A 21,924-nucleotide genomic window follows, 5' to 3' on the forward strand; every position below is an offset into this window, starting at 1 on the left:
ATTAGATTGTTGTAGTTACCAGAAATGTCATGGAGCCTGCCACAGAACTCTGATGTATTGCCAGTGTTCCTAAGAAACTCAGTTTCAGAATTTCATATGTGCTAAACTATGCCATAATTGCCCTTTAGACAAGGTTGAATTATTTTCAATGTTCAGAGCTTTTATTTAAGAAAAAGAAGCAAGAAAAATAGAGTTTGTACATATATGTCAGGGGGAAATGAATGTATCTAATTAGCTCCTAGTGGTCATTACAAACAAACAAAATGACATTTGATTTGAAGTAAAGAACAAAGAGCAAACTGTTGCCTTGTGCTTCTTCACAGGGAGAAAAAGGGAGGAAAAACAGTCTTGTGATTGGGGCTTCAGACTGTAAATCAGGGAACAAAGTAGTTTAGAGTAGGTGTGATGAGTGAGTCCACATGATTGTGTGCAGCTACTATTCTTTAGCCTGTTTCTCAGCTAGATAGCTGGACTTGCTCAGTCCTGATATTGCTCTGGCCAGAGCATTGGTGTGTAATGTAGATATACTCATTTTCTACTATGGTTGTTGAAGATGGTATTAATTTTTTATTAGGAATTGGCTATTTTACTCTGGGATTGCACAATGGGGGTCTTTAGCTTGCCTACCACTCTTACATACTCAAAAGATATAAAGACTGCTCCACACTGTGATGACGTATCTGTAGGGACAGTTCATACCCAGACTTGTTCCCCTGTTTTTGTGTTTGTCTCTACCAAAATATATCAAATATACTTTTACTGACTTACATAGTGTCAAATCAAAACTGTTAGATTTTTTTTAGGTAAAAAAATGAAAGAATGACAGATGCCTATCATGCAGCTAACAGAAAGCAGACACAATAAATGGAACTTCTTCAGCATGGACTTGGGGCCCAAATAGCTATTTTAGGTCCTCAGTGGATTTGCAGTGAGGTACTACATGTCACATTGTCACCTTTTTCTTTTTTTTTTTTACTGTTTTTCTTATCCCTAGTGGTTAGATTAAGGATAGAATGGATTTATTAACCTGTATCAGACACACGTTCAATTTGCTGTGCAAGTACATAATAAAATTCATTTGAAAATCATATTCAGAGAGGATTTTAAACTGTCTTTTTTCCTATGTTAGGTTATTGACAAGAATCTTTCTGACTTATTAGAAACATGTTTTAAACTCAAATTGCAGGGCTTTTAAGTTTTCAATAGGATTTAACAACAGTTGCTGTTGATTATTTGTATGTTTAAATACTTCTTTCCATTTCTACATACCAGTTTATGTGTACTCCCATAAAAATAATCAGATTTATTAGTCAAGATTCCTATGGGAGAGAGAGCTGGAAATCTTCTCTGGAAGTCTGGGATTTTCTCTGTTTTTACAATTGGCAACACCTGGAGAAGGTCACTCTCTCCTCCCTGTGGTCTTCAAAACCTATTCACCTCAATCTCCTTTTACCTCTTGCAGAATCACAGTTGGAAGGGACTCACAAGAATCCTCAAGTACAGCTCCTGGCCCTGCATTGGACCACCTATAGAACCTGCCTGAGAGCACTGTCCAAATATTTTTTGAACCCTGTCAGCTATGGTGCTGTGACCACTGCCCTGGGGAGTGTGTTCCAGTGCCCAAACACCCTTTGGGTGAAGAACCTTTTTCTAATATCCAACTTAAACCTTCCCTCAGACACATTCAGGCCATTCCCTTGGATTCTGTCACTTGTCACCACAGAGAAGAGATCAGTATGTAGGCTTCATTAGATCAGCTGTGATTCAGTCAGGGATCAGTTCCTGTTGGCAATTTTGATACTGTTGGTCAACTGATACAACAGTCTGAATATAGTCCTTTCTCTCTGTCTCTTCATTCTTATGCTGTTTAGAAAGGTAGATATTTGAAGAATTAAAAATTTGTACCAGGTCTTTTTGTGAAATAAAATATAAAATTATACAATTGTATAATAATGCATTATATTGAGGCTAGAGAAAAAGTGACTTACGTTATTGTTAATTTTATTTTGTTTGCTGCTTTAAATCAATTATGTTAATATAAAAATAATAGAATATGATAAAACTGCTAGCAGCTAACATCAAAATGAAACATTTTGTCATGCCTGAGACAAAATATTTTAAATTTTCCACTGATAATGTAATCTAAAATCTTATTTCCCTGTGAGGTATTACTTCAGTGAAACTGTACTTTTTGGTAGAAATCTGTCCATTAGAAAATAAAGAGGCCAGATATGCCCTGAAACTTTTTTGCAGAATGTCTTCCCCGCAGTAGATAGCGCAATTCAAGATGACCACGTCACATTTGGTAGGCACTCCCCAGATTTGGATTCAAGGCAGTTATTTAAACCTGTTGATGTACATTAACAGACTCCCACTAATTTCAAAGATGAAGGGAAAGAGAAGAAATTGAATCTCGCACTTAATTTAGGAGCCCACTTCTCTTGATTGAATTAAGCTCTCTCACTTCTGCTAATTCTTGTGAACTCCTAAGTGATTCTTGAAGCATTTTTTCAGAAATGTAAAGTGTTTTATGTGGCTCCCTGCTGTGTTTACACGTCCTGAAAAACAACACAAAAAAGTCAAAACCTATTAAGAGTCAGAGGTTGCTGACTTTCAGAGATCAAAAGGAAGAGAAGAAAGGAGGTAACTTTTTTTGAGCCAAGGGAATAATAAAATCTGAGAAACAGGTATTGTAGAGCTACCTACCTGCTTATATGGCCCTCAGCAGTGATTGGAACATGTTATTTCAAATGTAACTCTGCTACATCTTTGGTTTCTGTATTGTCAACAAGGTCCTTTCTATTCAGTCAAATAATTTGAATATGTTAAATTGTATCAGTGGCATTATGAAGGTTAGAAATGGGTCATGTACTAAATTGTATAGAGCGGAAGTCTACACGAACTGGTCTTGTTTAGTAGCTGTATTCAAGGTTTTCTTGTTTCCTTTTTTCAATTCCAAGAAAAATTGCAATATTACTTTAAGGAGTTTTTGGTGAGTTGTCAGTTATTTGTGTTTTATTTGTCATCGTTTTTACTATTTGCTAGGGGATGTAGGGAACCTTACTAGCAAAAAATCTAGGTAAAATGTATATATTTTATACAGAGTAGTTCCTCTGAAGTGGTTCAACTTTTTAGTGGAATATTGCTGCCATATATGATCCTAAGCAGGAAGGAAGATAATTTCAGAGGCAGCTATTGTTTCATTTATTTTGCTTGAGTTTCTAGGACATCAGATTTTGAAAGAATGATTCAGATTACTAAACAGAATATCTGGTACTGTTTTAGCTCTCTTAATAACGGCTCAGATTTCATCAGAAGAATGTGGATCTCCTGTAGTTCCTTGCTCAGATCTGTTGTATTTTGGATACCCTTGGGTTCTGGAAAAAACACTGCATGTCTGTAGTTAGTCACCTGTGTCATACTGTGTTAGTTGCTGAAGGGACATGCTGATAGATTGTTTGAAGAGACATTCTGCTTGTAAAATGACATAGCAAAAAAAATACTTTGGTGTTAAACGCCTCAAAGATAGAGCCAGAGACTACATTTTTTCGTGTGTTTCCTGATTTGCACTTCTCTAAGGGAATTAGTAATCAAATAAACTCTTTGCATAGTTTTACATGCAAGAGATTAGCACATTCTTACCAATGTGTATCTGCTTAGCACTAAATAAGTAAGGTGTTTTGTATTCAATGAAGCTGCATCTACAAGCTGTGTAAGGCCTGTTAAGGTACTAGTTAGAAATGCTCAGCTACTTTGGAATTTTAAAGCTACTTTTGCTCTGATCATAGTCATAGTTGCCCCTCTTCCTATCTCAGGAAGAAATTCACACCAAAAGTCAAGGCTGAATGGACTTAATGTTCTTAAGGTCTGAGCAATATGTTACACAGGTTTGAGTATTTTGATATTTTTTTTCCTTTTGTCCCCCCATCTCCAATAATTTTTCCTAAGTGAGAATTATTGATTCAGTTTCAAGTTCGCCTATGTTAAAAGTAGGTTTTGTTGATCAGTGTAGAGAATCAGAGATTAAGGATTTAACAGGTACAGGATGTATATATGCATAGATGGATATAAACATCAGGAATAAATGAATTTGAAATCTTAAAATGTAGCATATGTTTGAACCGATATCTAGACAAAACATCTGCTTATGTGTTTAGGAGGGTTATTAGCAGAAATCAGTATAATGGCAATAACATGATGGAGGTGTATGTAGTATTTGATAAAAAGTATCTGGGAAATCAAGTCCTTGAGTGATCATTTGACAAATTCTACCTTGTTCTATTCAGCTCCCTTTCTTAATTAATGATTAATATTTGGAATTGGAGGTTCCCTGAGCTATGTCTCATAAAGACAGTGTTGCTGAATGGAAGTTGCATGTGTCTTCATGAATTCTAGTGTAATAAAATTAATTAGAATATAGCATCATGCTGCTGGTACCCTTTGTAAGCTATTACTTAATGCCATAAAATATAATTGCAGACATTATGCCATTACTCGTGGCAGATTACATAAAGTTAAGAAGGCAGATGGTCTGTGAGATATGTGACAAGTTACAGCCCTGAAGTTTAAGAAAGGTCTCTTATAAGGATTTCTTTCTTTTTTTTTTTTTTTATTTAAGCTTTCCAATATGTCCATTCTTACATAATTATGTTCAGTATTCACTAGTTTACAAACATTTCTTTTTGCCCTTAAACTTCTACTCTTCTGCAGGCAACTTTCTTTGTTTCGTAAATCAAAATTTGCAAAAAGGTTTTTTGATCCTGGATCTAATTAACGTCTTTTGTTTGCTTAAAAGGGCAGCCGTTCAGTTTTGCTTGTCTAAGCAAATATTCAAGCAGGAGTAAAATTGTTGCTTACTAATTGCTTTTTCATTTCAGGTGATATCTTTGCCTCTACATACTGTGGGTTGTTACCTTATTTGTTATCCATGCTTCCCTTAATTCTCTTTTATTTGCACATCAAATAAGTTCGTGATGAGACAGCACTTACAGCAATTAGAGAACCACCAAAAATGTGTTCTTGGGTTACTTTCAGTTAGAATTGGTGAGCTGACTTTAGGCTACATCTTGACTATGTGAATCCACTTCCGGTAAATACAGACTTATGCTTCTGGGAATTATATCTATTTACATGCAGATATTTCTAAAGCTTTTACAGAAACACCTCCTCCCTTTTACATTTGCTCTATTTACTGTGCTTTTGATTAATTTATCCATGAAGTCTCCTATTTGTTCTGTTGTTTTAAATGTAGTCTAGAATATTTGGCTGTACATCAAAACTAAGAAGCTGAAGAAGTATTTTGAAGAGCACATGGCTTTGAAGAGTTTATTCCCAAGAGATGGTTAAATATATTCAAGTTCAGTATGTCTTCCTTGTATTTCAATTCATGAAAATTCCCTGTCAGCAGTCCACCTCTCACAAAGCTTAGAGTTAGCTGAACAATTGATTTTAGTAATACTTTGCTTTAACTGACTTGAAGTATTTTCTTATTTTGGTTTCTCCGATGTAAATACATTTCACTTTCCTTTATGGATTATGCAGCATTCCCTTGTGAGCTTTTTAATTTTAGTCTATGTCTACTATATATACACGTTTGGACTTGAGGATCTTAAAGGTCTGTTTGAACCTTAACAATATTCTATAATTTGGTTTGCACTTCCTTCAGATCATTATTGGCTGCACTTGCTGTTTCCTTCTGGTGAGTAAATTTAGATGTTTATTCCTGTATCTGTACTTCCACCAGAAAAGTAATAAAAAATATTTTCTAGTATGTAGAAAACTAGCTACTAGAGAGATAAATCTAGAAATGCCTGCATTTTACCTTTCTCTTTCTGAAGACCCTTTCTTTTATATTTATTCCTTCTTTATGGGATACTCCTTCTCTATCTTGATTAGTGTTCTTCCCTTATGCATTTCTCCAGCCACCATCTCCTATGTAGCTGTTCTTTCCTAATTTCTTTTTCCTCATCTTCCTCTTTGTTGCCTTAATACTGCCTTCTAGCACAGTGCAGCAAAGGACCATAGAGAAAATAGAGTGAGCTTCAAAAACTCATTTCTTCAAATACTCATATTATTTTTCACCCAATGTGAACACATTAGATAATCACATAGACTATTTTGATTAAGGTCAGTTAATGGAAAAAAGTTATGGAACTTGAAAGTTGCAAAATACTGTAGCTCCCGAGAAACATCATTGGTGAACACTACTGCACTTTTGATATAGGGTTTTAACCAGCATTAATTTTAATGCAGCCCCAAAGGGCCAGCTAATCAGTCTTTTCAGTTAGTAGCATTACAGTATATTAATTTAGTCAGGAGACAATGCAATATGCAATTACACCAACTCACAGTAAATCTGACCAGTTAAAAGCAAGCTTGTTTGATCTGGAAAAGAAAACCTCTGAATTAAAGCTTGGAACTCTGGGATGTCACTGAGCTTGTTAATCAGAGTGACTAGGACAATAAATCTCTTTCTGCAGAGTTAATAACAGCTAGAACATTGGAGGTGCAGCTAGGTATGAATATGGGATTCCCAAGAAGTTAGGTTTAGGTGGCCTTGGGATTTTATTCATTAAATGAACCATCAGTCACATCTACAGCTGAATTTGATGGAGTGTTTGCAAGTGGCATATCAGTTAGTTTTAGCTGCACAGTCTTTCTCTAACTTTAAACTATAGACCCCTTTTCATGGATTCATACATACTCGATTGATTCAATTCCATGGATTTTAAATGACCACATGTGTGATGTGTCATCAGTGCAAACTTAAAACAGGAACACTCTGTTACAGCTCTAAGAGCTCTGGATGTTGTTATGCACTCAGAATAGTCTACCAAACTTGTTGATTTTTTTTTTTTTTTTCATTTTGGATACAAATCTCATTGTGATTAGTCATACCTCAGTTATTATACCTTGTCCCACATGGAAAATGGGAAATCTATGTTCATTGCACATGGTGAGGGCTCAGTGAGCCCTTATTTTGTTTTATTCCTGAGTCTTATAATTTTGCTCTTACAAGAGAGCACAGTGTTAATAATAAAGAGATGTTGATTTAAGTGTTCTCTCACTGAAATAGACATAGCTGGTTTTTCAAGGAGACATCATTCATCAGAGAGACGTTTCCCAGAAAACCAGATGATCAAACTGGAAAAGACCATGGGAAAAACAGGTCTAATGCTAAACTAGTAAAAATTACTAAACGCTGAACTACTAAAATTATTTCACTCCTTCACTCACTTATCAGGATCCATTTTTATCTCCATTCCTCCTGCGTTATATCTGTTCTGAGAAACTGCATTTCCTGGTGGTAAGATACTCTTTTCTAACTCCTGATTTGTAGTCAGGGTATATAAATTTTTTCATACAGTAATGCTGTCTCTGGATATAAGTATATCTGCTTGTTTCAGTTTCCCGTACTTATCTATCTGATGTATCTCTAGTCAGTAATCATATCTCCTCTGAATATTCTTTTCAGGCTCAAATAACTCAACCAACTTCTAGACATCACCTTTCTTCCTTGATTAACCCTTCTTTTGCCCCTCCTGCTACTGAGATCGGTTTGAAATAATCTTAGATACGTGTGACTTGACTCACACCTAATATTTTAGGTGAGGTATAACCAATATTTTATTCAACGGAATTAGTAGCTCCCCATATTTACTCTTTTTCACAGAATATTGTGAGGAAGAGTCCTCACAAGGATCACAGAGTCCAGCTCTCAAGTGAATGGCCCATATGGGGATCAAACCCACAACCTCAGCGGTATTAGCACCAGGCTCTAATCAACTGACATAATCTCAGGGTCATTTTGCAAGTTTGTATCACAGCTGATTAATTCCTCCAAGTCCTTCTAATGTGTCCTGTTCTTCTTTCTGTGTAGTGTGGTGATAAAAAGAAATTCTTGTTTTAAATCTGCCTTTTTGCTCCACTCTTTTAATTTCATATAAATTTTGGTATTGTAATCTTCAAGGCCACTCAGTTTTCTAAATTATATGCCTACCCCTCTGTGTTGATGATGCCTTCAATGTGTGTGTTGCCAGTATAAAATTCATAAATGCTAATGTTTGTGGCATAGTAATTAATTCAATTTTTTTATCTTACTGAGGATCTTCAACACTAATTTCTCAGAAGTCCAGTCAACTGGCAGGAGAAATCTGTTGACCAAAGATCATCTCATGGGAAGGAAGATTATGCTGCATTTGAAGTTGCATTTCACTGAGTCTGAAGAAAATTTTCATTATCTGAAGTTTAAAAGAGGGAGAAGTGTGCTAAAATTCACATGCTGTGTTACAAAGGAAGGGCTTTATGCACATGATAGGAATATGCATATTCAGTTGGACTTTGTCTCCTAAATGAGGAGTAGGATAACCTTCATGTCAGTCCTTTTGCTATGTTAGTTATCATACGTACTACATAACTTGCCTATTCCTGTGTAGATGTACTAATAACTATAAAATCTGTTTATTATTTGGAATTATGGAGAACAAGCAAAAGTCAGAGAGCCACGTAGAAAGGAAAGTCTTTGTTACAGGAAAGAAATATTGTACTGTGAGAGTCCACGTGCCAACGACATAGTATCTACCTGCACATGACAACTTACGCCCATTCCTGCCCTTTCTTGAAGTCCCATCCATCTTTTTGTCTCCTGTGATCCATTGTTTCTTTCCCTACAGTCTTTTTCCTCTATCAGCCAATGACTTTAATCTCTCTTTGCCCAAAACTGTGCTTGATGCAAGAGGTATCACAAGGGGTAGGCATTAAAGTGGAAGAATATAAATGTTTCACTAATGGTAAATTGACAAGGAATCTGTTTTGGGGTTTTGGTTTTGGTTGTTTTGCAAGTTTTTTTCCCCAGTTTTAATTAAAAAAAAAATCTCCATAAATTCTTATTTTTCAGTTTCTAAAACTGCACAGATTTGTTTTGGGAAAATAATGTATGTTTTCTATTTTTCTTAAGTACCTTATTTCTGAAGAAAAGTCAAAATTCTTCCCTGTCACACAGAAGAGATGATTTATATTTTTCTGTGTTCTTGCTTTATTCTGTGGTTTTCAAATAAGTCATGAGACTTCCTCTTAGTAGCATGGGACCCTGTTTCTTACGGCTTTCTTCTTTGTTCAAACCGATATTAGGAGCTGTGATGAATAGGGGTAACTTGACTCTGTAGGACAGGAGGAGATATTTTTAGGTTTTTTTGTTTTTTTTTTTTTTTTTTTTTTTTTGGTTTTTTTTGTTTAGTTTTTTTTTTTTTGTTTTGTTTTGTTTTTTGTTTGGTTGCTTTGGTTTTGGGGTTTTGTTTGTTTGTTTTGGGTTTTTTTTTAGCATATCTGCCTCTGTAAAAATTTTCTACTATCAGGAAAAACACAAGGCTAAGCTAAGAGTTATTCCTCATGGCAGTTTGTCAAACTTATCCCTTTATGATTGTCATCTTGTCACTGAATGCTAGAGTGCTCCTGATGTTGTATCCTGAACATTGCATGCATTTGTCACTTGGATTTGTCATTTTTGCAAAGGAAGCCTTTCCAGGCAAAAGAAAGAGAGGAAAAGTCTCACTTTCCTTCCCCTTTTCAGTAGAAAGTGGTTGTAATCCTAAATTATGCAAGGAGCACACCAGATGGACTGTGGAGAGTGCCTTAGGACTACATGCAACAAAAATAACAATTAATAATTAATAGCTGCGCTGGACTGGGCCTTCCAGCGTTGCTTTGTTTGAACCTTACGAAATATTTCTGAATAACATAGGTTCACTCTAATACCCAGCATGTCAGCTGTAAGCTTATTACAAAATTGGCTTAACTTGAAATGGACCTGATAATAAATGTGATGTCAGTCACCCCACTAGTGCTATAGGGAAACAGTCAATCGATTTTCTTTGAGAGTCTGGAACAGCTGCTGAAATTAGAACAAAGTGATGTGTGGTGTATGATACCATATATATCCCTAGGAGTTTTCTCAGTTGTTACTGAATTAAGGAAAATCTTAGTGAGAGTCTGAGAAAGTTAATTGGCCATCTATGAATCTCTGGAGTTTTTGACCATCTGAAAGGCTGATATAGGAGATAGTTTAAAAAATAAAGTAAAATCCAGAATATCATTAAACGTGCACAGGTTTTAAGTGCTCTGCATGTGCAAAGGGGGGAAAAAGTACAGCTTTGCAAGTCTTGAAAGTGCTAGCAAATTATATTCTAACTAGACAATAATCTCATGTATACTATATTTCAGTAATTATTGCAAGGATAAACTCTCTAAATTTGTGTTGCTTGATCTTTTTTTCATGTGGTTGGTAAAGTTCTTATTTTGCTCTAGCTGTGTGGTTCAAATTTTGCTACTTGAGACTTTAAAATCTGATAGCATAAACTTGATTTCCACAGCTGCTGCAGAAGCCTGCAAGCATTGCTGTTGGGTAGGTTGGAAGCCATGGGGATTAGGGGAGGTACTGCAGGTTTCAATATTGTAGCTTTCTTGAGCTGTGATTTAGCATTATGGCAGACAACTCTCTAGGCACTACAGAAGACTTGTTCTCTGCAAATCTGACTCTTGTTTGAGCAGCACTGATTCCTGAGAAGATCTAAATGCTGTTTAATATTTTCCCCACATTTGTAGTATTTTTAATGATTTTGCCCTTCCAGAGTCTCTAATAGCTTATACATTTCTGCTTATACAAGAAGATTTCCCTCGAGAGTGGAAGACTCTGAGTGGAGGACTGAGAGTGGAAGGGTCAGTCTTTTTTAACCTCTGGAATTTGAGTGACATAATTTATTCTTTTTTTTTATTTATTCAGTCAGTTCACGTTCGTGAAGTAGTTCTAAAACTATTAAGAGACAGACATGGAAGTAATCAGACAAAAAGTCCTCGGGAGTTCTGGTTAAAAAATGAGAAAATCAGTTAGTATTGATTAGCTTAATGAAATCTATTTGGGGGGGACAGGGTTTCATGTCCTGTTCCCCCTAGTTCTTATTCTTAGTCTGTGCTCTCTGACTATGGCTGTCTTCACTATTTCTGTCCTGCTTAATGGCTGTAGAACCTTATTATCAATTTGATCTGGGGTGGAAATGGCCAGTACATTTTATTTCCATTAATGTCATTACAATAGATGCTCGGATACACTAATTTTCCCACTAAGCGAAAAGATATAGTCTTTATTAGACATCAGAGAATCTACATTGGAAAAAACCTCAGAAGCATGCTTTTCTTTCCTGCTGGTCACAGAATAAGTTGTTTTCCTACCAAGGAAAGAATAAGAAAATATTTTTTTTTTTAATTTCATATATTTAGCATTTTCAATAAAAGCTAAGGGTCAGTTTCCTAAACGTGCTGGTGATGTGCTGTTTTAGCAAGAATGTATTTTGAATAAGCTCCTCCCAACTTCAGCTAAGCAGTGCAATTCAGAGGTAAAGTCACTGTTTCAGGCTCAATGCCTGAACACACAATAGTGTTCCCTGAAAAAATAAGCAATGACAGCAAGGAAGAACAATTTTTTTTCAAGCTTTTTCAATTGTTTCACTATAGTAGAATTTAGAGTTCTGGTTGGAAACTTCACTGTGCTTTGAAGGTTTTGTTTATAAAGATTCGTTTGCATCCGTATATGTGCCTATTTATACATATTTGGTTAATATGAAAATAACCTAGTCAGATGTCTGGGAATAGATAATTATTTTTCTGGTTGCTAAATTCCATACAGTTGTTCTGCACTGAAAAAGATTTCTTCAGTGCTGCTTTCAGCATGTGGGATGCCTGTTGGCTCATGCTGCTAAACAGCTGCTGAATTACTGCAATCTCAGGTGACTCTTGTGTGCTGCACCATCATCCAAGTCGGGCTGTGGCTTTGCCAATCACTTGAATCATGCCATTGATGGGGAGGAAATTTAGGTCCTTTCTTTCTTTTTCTGGAAAGCCTCTGCCTTGTTGGTTCATCAGGACATAAAATCTGCATTGTGAGCCCTGTGTTGAACCTCACCTTTTCTGTGTGCTATTTCTTTTATGTACTTCAAGAATGAAAAGAAAACCTTCTATATTACTCTGATAATTTGGTTTATTTTGACGTTGTTCTATATAAAATTTACTGGTATTTTTAATACTAGGAGATGTGACAAAATTATATTTCCTCATGTGTTTAAATACTATTAGAAAGTACATACAGTGAAAAAATATCCATGCACCAGACAAATTATATTCTGTGGAAAAATATGGGTTAATTTTTCACATATTCTCCACACCCAGAAAGTATGTTCCTTTGCTCAAAGAGTCTTTCCTTTGGTGATTCAAAGTGACTGATACATTATCTGTGAGATAGTACTTCCAGGAAAGTAAGAGTTTCACATTTTTTTAAGGGAGATTAAGTAATTTTTTTCTATATTGTAGTCTGAAAAGTCTGTCAGATGTTCTGGTCTGCTTTTAACTTTTATATAACTGATGCCACTTATGAAAGTGGGATGAACAGGAGCAAGCCCACTAGGTAGGTTCAGTTTGTATTGTTTTTCTAATGAACTTTCAAAAATACGTAAGAGAATCAAGCATTCAGTTCTCAACCAGAGTAAAGGAAATTAAGATTCTCTTTAAAGAAGTTAAGGGAGCTTTTGAAAATGCAGTGTAACATCTTCACAGACTGTGAGAGTCTAACACTTTAGATTGATTTTAATAAGAGAGAAATAGACTAGAAGGCTGAATTTAAAGATTTCTGATGAACTGTACACAAGAATCGTACTATACTACTGTGACAGACCTATAGATTATTATTACTTTAGATTTGTTCAGTGCCTAGAGAAAAATCATGTTCTTTTCTCTAAGTCCTCTTTCATTCTGGAATTGAAACAGACAACTCTCTGAAAAGCAAAATTGATGAGGGTTGATTTCCTACAACTCTCCAAATCTCTGATACCTGATTGCCCAGTTGAGCTAGTTCTGCAATATTTCCCTCCTCTGAAAGCATTAATGTCTTCTACCTAAATCCTTTTCCACATAAATTTTAGCAACTTAATGATTTTGGTACCTCAGTTCTTCTCATAAGTTTTGATTGAAAGTGGAGATTTGAAAGATAGACAGATGAAGGTCCTAAACCTCATTTTCTTGGGAGACCAAACTATCTAGAATTAATAGAGGCATTGGAAAGGAGAAGAGTAAGGAAAGAAATAACAGGGGTTTGCAACTTTAAGTATGAACTTCCAGAGGACCCATGACCTGATACATATTTGGTAGATGAACTGTGTTTTTTTCAGTCATATTATTCCTCTATGGCTAGACATGTATGAATTTTCATTTTTCCTTATATCTTTATTTTCCCATTACATGAATTTAGAATTGAAAATAATATGGAATATTTCAGCAGTGGCTGGTATTTTACGTAGGGAATTTTTCTGAGTAATAGTGACATGGGCTTGTGATTTTCTCTCATGTTATCTAGACAAAGACTTGTTGTATAAACAAAGATAAATAGAATGCAGTTTAAATTTATGATTTTTGTACGGTACTTCGAAATAAGGTAGCTAATTTGTCATCTTGTTACCCTGTGAATCGATATTATTTTACTACATTTTCATCAAGCTATGAAGTAGAAAAATGAAGTTATCTTGTGTATCCAATAATTATTTCTTGTACTCTCTAGGTATTTTCTGTTTCTTTTTCACTTCAATTTTATCTTGGCAAGTAAGTTCTGAATGGTAAGGAGAAGTTTTTTTTCTTCCCATCCATCCCCTCATACCTCACCTACCCAAGGAAATTCCAAGGGTAAGAGATTTCATTATAGTGACATGGTAGCATAGGTTGAATGGCTGTTGGTCTTGGCTTTAAAAATTATCTCAGGATAAGCTACGGTCCTCTGGCAGTGCTGGAGAACAGTTCAGAGGGCCCAGGGAATAAATGTGAGGCCTAGGGAGTTAAAGCATATCGGGGAAGGCATTGATTTAACAAATAAACTGTGTATAACGGAACCAGATGGAAAAAGATTCAATTATTAAGGGCAAATCTTTTGGCCATGAAAATGTTCAGAAGAGCTCCTGGTCTCAAAACATTCTTTAGGCCTCAAAAGTGAAACCTACTGCTAAATGACAGTACATCTGGCCAGTAGTTTCTTCAAAGCAAACAATGGTGGTGTAGACAACACAATCAAATTCTTTCCTAATTTTTCTATGTGTGAGGAAGGGATATACACCTATGAGTTTATGGTTTAACCCTGGCTTCATATGTGGAAAGAGCACAGATTATCTCAGTGGAATATGTCCTGTTTTGCTGCTTTCAGATTTGCTGTTGATATTGCTAAATATGGAGGTAATTGACTTGCAGAAGCACTTCATAACCCTCACTCAAAGTTGCCTACTCATGCTAAAACTAATGACATGAATAATAGAAATATTTAAGTAATGGAGTCCATGGGAATGGTAACAAATATGAACTCCATAATTTGGTGAGCAAACCAGTCTTCTGATTTCAGGATTGTCTCCATTGTGCTCATTACTCTGCCAATAGTAAATTATCTTTCTGGGGAAGGTATGTGAAGTAACTAGCTAGGGGTTGTGTGCATACAGCATGCATAGCAGCAGAGAAGTTCTATATATTCACTACTTAGAGTGGCACCATGCGTTGAGGCCTGAGTGTGGAAAATGGCATGTTTTCATAGGTTTGAAGAATTCCTCATGGACTCACATGTTCCTAACCTCTCACTGGTGGGAATATGTGGAAGTGCTGAAAGAAACTAGAAAGAATCTTTTTGCAATGGTAGTTCTATATGGTCAAGCTGTACATCAATAGTCAGCCCTACAGTTCCCTGGCTATTTGTAAGTTACATGTAGTATTACAAAAACGCAGCTTGAAAGTAGAAAAAGAAGCAATTTGAGGGAGTGAATCTTGACAATGAGAAATACAGTGGTAATGATGCTACTTATGCAGATAATATCTCAGGTATGCTTAAATAGTTTTTAAGTTCTTGAACTACTTTCCAAACTAGGTTCTGAGTTAAAAGTTAAATCTTGACAGGAAGGACTGCATATTGACAGTTCCTGCTGAGGTATAGTTAATGATATGAAACCTCTCTTTATGTATCTCTGGTCTGACTGTTCATTCACTTCCAAAAATATTGCATTTGAAAGTTTTGCATGTCTGTAGAAGATATTTCTATTTATATAATACATTTTGGAAACATACACCTAGGTAGAACTTCTACAGAGACTCTATTGAGTGGTTGCATTTATCTTGGTTTAAATTGTAGGTAAAAATTCACATTGGAATGCTCTGCTGTAGTCACAAGTAGGACATCTCAGTTAATGTTACAAGCGCACTACATTTTCATTTCCTTTGAAAAGTAAAAAGACACGTTTTCTGGTTTGTTTCACAGGTGAATCCTGAACTCTCTTACTCCTGAGATGAGTGAAGCCTTTGATATTTATCAGGCTATTATTGAACACTTTTTGATGTATTGTTCCTGGGCTGCAGTGTGTTTGTTTATTATAGATGCTATCACATTTGGATTGTCAGCCAGTTCATCTGGAAATAAATTTAAACATTTTATCAGTGTTCTAGATGCATATACTCGCCATGTAAATACTCATTACATATCAGAGATCCTGAATGCTTAAATTATTATCATATATATTACTACATTTTCAATATATTAAAATGAAACGTCTGCTTAGATAAAGTACTTCATAGAAACAACTGTAAAGAATTTCAGAACAGGAGTTAGGGAAACTAACTGCTTTCAGCTTGTGGATTGAATTTATTTATGGGCAGAATATCAAGGTTTTTCCTCCCAACAAAGCTTATAATTGAAACTGACTTGTAAAATGTGTAGAAATGTTAATGGATTTTTTTTTTGCCTGTACAACTTTTTCAACAAGCCATAAATGTTAATATGTGAAAAACAATAGGCAGAGGTAATCACGATGTTATAAAAGGAAGAAGTTGCCATTGATTTCAGTAGAAACCAAGTTAAATCCTGAAGAGAGATTTTCATTTGCAGAGTTCTCTATAACTCAGTATCCACCACAAAAGATGACTTGGGCTTGCCAGTAGAAAACATGGAAGTGTAGAATGGGTCTGAAGTTATATCCATCTTTTGTGATTAGTTATCTGTATATATGCAGGATCCAAACAGGGTTCCATGGGTAGGGATTTAAACCCTTCATTTCAAAGGATTCAGAACAATCATCTTTTACATTTCATGATGGAAATGTCTGGGAAACGGTTATATGGATATTTCTTGTGACAGACATATAATGAGCGTCGATAACATGCTGGTGTTTTGGCTATTGCTGAATGCTGTTAGCACAGCATCAAGGCTTTTCCCCACTGCATTTAGGTTCGTGGTCAGCAAAGGTTGAAGGGGGACACAGACTGGACAACTCACATAAATTGACGAAGAAATTTTCCATACTGTAAGATGTCATGTTTATCGGTCAAAACTCAAGGAAAGGAGGAGGAAACAGGGGATATTTGCGATTATGGCACTGATCTTACCAAGCAACTATTATGCATGCTGGGCACCTAATTTGTCAGTGGGAAGTGTTTTGCTTCTGAAAGCACCTTTTGCTTTCCCTATTAAGCTGTCATTATTTTAACTTCAAGTTTTCTTGCCTTCCATTTGTGCCCTGTCTCATGAGAGAGGTGAGTGAGCAAGAGGCTGGGCAGGTGTTTAGCTGTTGGCAGGGGTCGACCCACCACACCTAATTTCAAATCCATTGTGCCACGGTTGTTTGTTCATTTTGTTCCATGACTGTTTAAATGTACAATATACAAATTACTCAAGTAAGGACTAGAACTAGAATACCCTTAGCTGCCCTTTCTGGTGAGTGTTATGGGCATCAGACTGTGGAGTAATTATCTATCTTATGGGGAAAAAAAAGTCCTCAGTGCATTTATATACAGATTCTTCTTTAGGAGGGAAAGTAAGGGGTTTTACTGCCTGCTGCAAAATCATTAAAAGAATCTGACTTAAATTGACCCTGGGATATGATTCTGGCAATGAGCCCCTTTGTGTGCTATTCAGAGGTTTGTGTATTATCCAGCAAAGCTCAGGCTTAATGAGTGATGCAGCATGTTTCCTTTGCATTTCCTCTTGAGGCAGAGTGGCACTCTATGCTGATGCCAGAAGAATATACTCTATCTCTTCTTTCAACTGGAGAGCTTCTTTTCCTGATGAAGGGCAAAAACGAAATAAAATTTTCATTACAGATAAATCACTCACAAGGTTCAGGCATTTAGGGAGCAACATAGTTGCATTGCAATAAATAAGACTGTTTTTTCAAGTTATTTCTGCCTTCGGTTACTAAAAGGTGTCATTGAAGATAAATCATGTCTGCATTAGCAGCCTTATTATAGATGAGCAATTTAAAGTACATAAATAACAGATTTATTTAATTTAACCTTAAAAAGAATAATTCTTGTGTCACTTGAATCTACAGTAAAAAGAATTTTCTTATAACTTTTTCATTTCTACTGTATTTTAAGTCTTCTGTTTCCAAACAATTCTCGTGATTTTAGATGTTATATTATTTTTTCATTTTAGTGACATTCTCGTGAAAATAAAATGCTAGTAAAAAGAGGCAACTTTTATTCTTAGTTATTTCCCTCAGTCAGGAGTGCTTACCAAACATTAATAATAGATTCACATCTTGAATAAGGAGTCACTGGCAAAAATAAATGTATCCAAGAGACACATATGCAATGCTAATTGACAACTGTGTACACAAAGAGCTGCCATTTATTTTATTACAGTCAAACATAACCTTTGTAAATGTCAGCTCTGTGTTCTGTTGACCAGCATTTTAATTTAGACATATTGTTCGTCTTTTTTTAATGATTATAATTTTATTTCCTTCAAACATATTGTTCATTCATATTAGTTGCTATTGTGTATTTCATGATTCTTTCGAAAGCAACAATCAAATTATGATTATTTTATGCGGCAAATTATAAAAAAAAAACCCAACAAATAAACAGCTAAACAAACCTTTAAATTACTTCAGTAGAGGTTTTATGATGAATGCAGAGGATGCAACTTTTTTAGTATTCATCTACAGAGTCCAAAATAAATTTTACCAGTGAAAGGACAGTTGTAATAACACCAAATTACACTATAAAAGAAAGAGGTAGTGAGCAAAGAGTTACAGAGTGGGCATTTCAAACTTTTTCTGGTGTCTACAAAGCCTGACTCAGGAAAGGTAACAGATGTGAATGGGTCCATGTTGACATATCTGAACAAAGTCTCTGTGAACCTTAATGAGTCCTTCCTTAGTACAGAAAGAAATCTCACTCACAAGTGTCTTGGCTGGTAAGTTAAAACCCAAGTGGAGGATATGGGTAGCAGCTGTTAATTGTGGCTTCTTCATCCCAAATTGCTTGTTCCTGGAACAAGGGGACAAGCAATTAGCAAGGGGGAAAAAAAATAGTGTAACTTGTACAACTCAAGGGCCATTTACAGCTCTATACTGGCAAGCTCCCTTCTTACTCTTACCACAGGCCATCATTTATTTTTCCCAAGGAAAGGGCAACTGGCATGTTTCACATGTTTGCTGTTTCCCCTTCCCACAGGGAAACTATTAAGAGCTCTTGTGCAATGCAATAAAGGCTCACAGGTAAGTAGAACCCCTCCTCTGTTTTACAAGTCATTCAGGCAAAATGTCACTTATTGTCATGCTGATTTGCCATTGCATTTTATGAGAACTTATAAAATTGAGAAAAATCATTACCCCACATTTATGGAGAAGAAGAAATGTGTTTTGTGTTTCTTCTTAAATTCTGGACGGCAGAGTGCAGCAACGAATCTCCCTTATTTATATTTTAAAAAAGAATGCTTTGTATTCTACATCTTATGGCTTGAAAGACAAGTCATGTGAAAAGGCATTTCTTGAAGATTTAGATTGTAATTGGTTATTTTTTGGTAAGATAATTTAAATTTCACCAAAACCATCTTTTAGATCCAAATAAAATTGAAGAAAGCTCTGAGTCAACTCTAGAGATAACACACTCCAGTTTCAAATGAAACACTTCTGTGATGAAAATATCTTATCCTTGTCATTTTTGAGAAACTGAATAGGTTTGGATTTTTCAAAAGTCATATAGGAAAAACAACTTCTTATGTACTTCTGAGTATTTAAAGAAATCTGGTCGACATTTTAGCTAGAAAGTTTGTAAGTATTGAAAAAAAATTAGATTCATATTCAACATCATTGAAGGAGCTAGAAAGCCTTTTGAAACACAGAATCACAGAATATTCTGCCTTCAAAGGGACCCACAAGGATCACTGAGTCCAAGTGTTAAGTGAATGGCCCACATGGGGATCAAATCTGTGACCTTGGGTGCATTTAACCTCATAAGAGAGCAAATTCTCAAGCTTACAGGCTGTTCACTATAGGACATAGTGAACAGGAGAAGGCATGGAGAGTAGCTAAAGTTCAATTAACTCACTTCAGAAGAATATTATGAGGGTTCTAAAACTACAACTGTATTCAAAATAATTCTAAAACTAAACTCATAACAGAGAGGTATATTAAAAGCTACTAAGATGATGTACAGATGGTCTCTAATAAACACCCTAAACTACTGCCTGCCAAAAGCTGAAAATAAGTCCTGAGTGAAGCTTTATTTTTTTACTCTTTCTCTATGGTATGACCTGTTAGTTGTACTTCTAAAGAGGACACGGGGTTAGAAGGACCAGTGGAAAGGCTGTGCTAGTGCTCTAGACTGCAGATTTTATACAGGACAATTCAAGTAAGTTGTCAAATTTTTTTTATAGAGACATCTAACAACTTAAAAAAATTAAATGGCAAGAAAAATATTTGAACAATAATGGCTAATGATTTTTTCTTTCCATGACAGACTTTTTAATAAGCAGAAATTACAGTAACAAATGCTAGAACTTCCAGTAAGGCAACAACATTTGTTTTATGTATTGCATTATTTACAGCAGAATATACTAAATATTTCAACACATTGTTTCTAAAAGTTGGTAAGTAACATTATCATGTGTGGCTTGCTATTCAATGATGTAAAAAAACTAAATCATTTATGGGATAGGATTTCGAAAAATATTCTTTTAGAAAAAAACATTTTTAAACAGTCCTCTGTTAATTAACGTGGGGGGTCATACAGCCATTGGAAATACTATTTTCAGAAGTTATAGTAAGGGAAAGTGATCACAAGTTTCATCATTATGAAAACTAAAACTAATTTCTTTTCTCCTCTGTAATTATTTCTCACATATGGAACACATCCACCCACAGAATATACCCACATTCCACCTCCATTCAATCAAGCTATTTCTCCTCAGGGTTTAGCAAGAAGAGAGATGCTAATACTTTTTTTTTTCTATTTAAAAGTGTTGGAATGTTGCTCAATTACCATGGAACTCAACTTCACTGAAGCACTTAAATTGGCAGAAGATGGGCTTTCTGTAGATGGTTGGTGTGACAAATCACACTGAAAACTTTTTGTTGCTTAATTTCACAAATAGCTTTCTATTTTGCATTATCACTACAATTTTTATAAAATGTGGACAGTAATTGGAAACCTTCAAATCAGAATTCAGCATTGAAATTATTATGAATTACTCTAGATGATAAATATTGCAGAAAATAGAAGCATAGGAAATGCACTTGAACTGTGTTCTAAAAGATATATTGTTGCAGCTATGCAAGTACAAAAATGTAAGAAAGGGAAAGTGCATGCAGACAGATAATGTGACTCAGTATTTTAAAATCTAACTTCTTTGGTCAGACCATAGGATATCACTGAAGGTGGTAGTAGGGAATGAAATAAAACCAGCATGCTCTAGGCTCTGTCTTCTGCCAGGTCGAAAAAGAGGTCACAAAATCCAACGTAAATATCACTTAGACATAGTGTTTTCTTTAATTTTGTTAACTCATCTTGCCCTAATTTATATTATTTCTTCACCAAACCCATTACAAAACTTCTATAAGTGATGTAAAACTGCATCTTGTAATTTAAGTGCTATAGCTTCCTTTAACTTAGGAGTGTATTGTCAAGGTTATGTAGTTTCTTTTTGATTGTAGGGTGTGGCGAGTAATTGACTGTATTTTCCATTAACACTTCTGAAACCAAGGGATGAGAAAGACTGTTCCTGATAAGACAGTAACTGTACAGGTCAAGCCATTGATTCCTTACAAAGAGGTGTGCTTCACTTTACACAGGTCAATAACCTCACATTAAGCACTGGGGTGAGGTCTCATAGGATGCTGAAGGCTGAAGCATGTGGGTGAAGACCTTGTGCTTTCAGGTCAACCTTTAGTTGCCGGCCTCTTGCTATTCTGGTCCTAGCTGTTTCTAACTGCAGATTGGGACTGTGAAGAGATCACAAAACTAATTTTCTGTTTGACCTTGCTTGGGTATAGGTTCTCAGAGGTGAAAGGCAGCTGAGACTATTCACTGCAAACTTTACCTTCCAATTCCTTCCATTACTCATGAAAACTTCGCTGTTACATCTTATATACTGAATCTGTTTCCATACTCTCACCTTTCTCTCCCAAAACCAAACCAAAACAGTACACCACCGCCCCACCTCCAACATACAAGAACTATAAGATATTTTCTTCCTTGGAAGGTTGTTCTATTTTAATGGGACTAGAATTTTAATAAGAAGTGATTTCAATGAATTGCACTCAACACTACTGAGGAAGACACCATTTCTTATTATTAAATTCTGTTCCCATACTTCTAGTGAATTTTCAGGTGAACAATTATTGAATTGCAACTAGTTTGTGTTGTATTGTGAATGATAACTATTTCTTTACTTTACTGATTAGTTATTGAAAGCATGTGATAATGCTGCAGTTTATTTCTGGACTGGTTCTTTGTAGAAGTCACTTAATAGGGTGAGAAAAACAGAGCTTAAATAGCAAAAGGAAAAGTAGTGATATTTTACTGAGAATATATGTTTTGAGTAAAAGATACACAGGTAGACAAAGAAAAGTGATCCTATGC

Source organism: Pseudopipra pipra, chromosome 1 (assembly GCF_036250125.1).
Source record: "Pseudopipra pipra isolate bDixPip1 chromosome 1, bDixPip1.hap1, whole genome shotgun sequence".
NCBI lineage: Eukaryota > Metazoa > Chordata > Aves > Passeriformes > Pipridae > Pseudopipra > Pseudopipra pipra.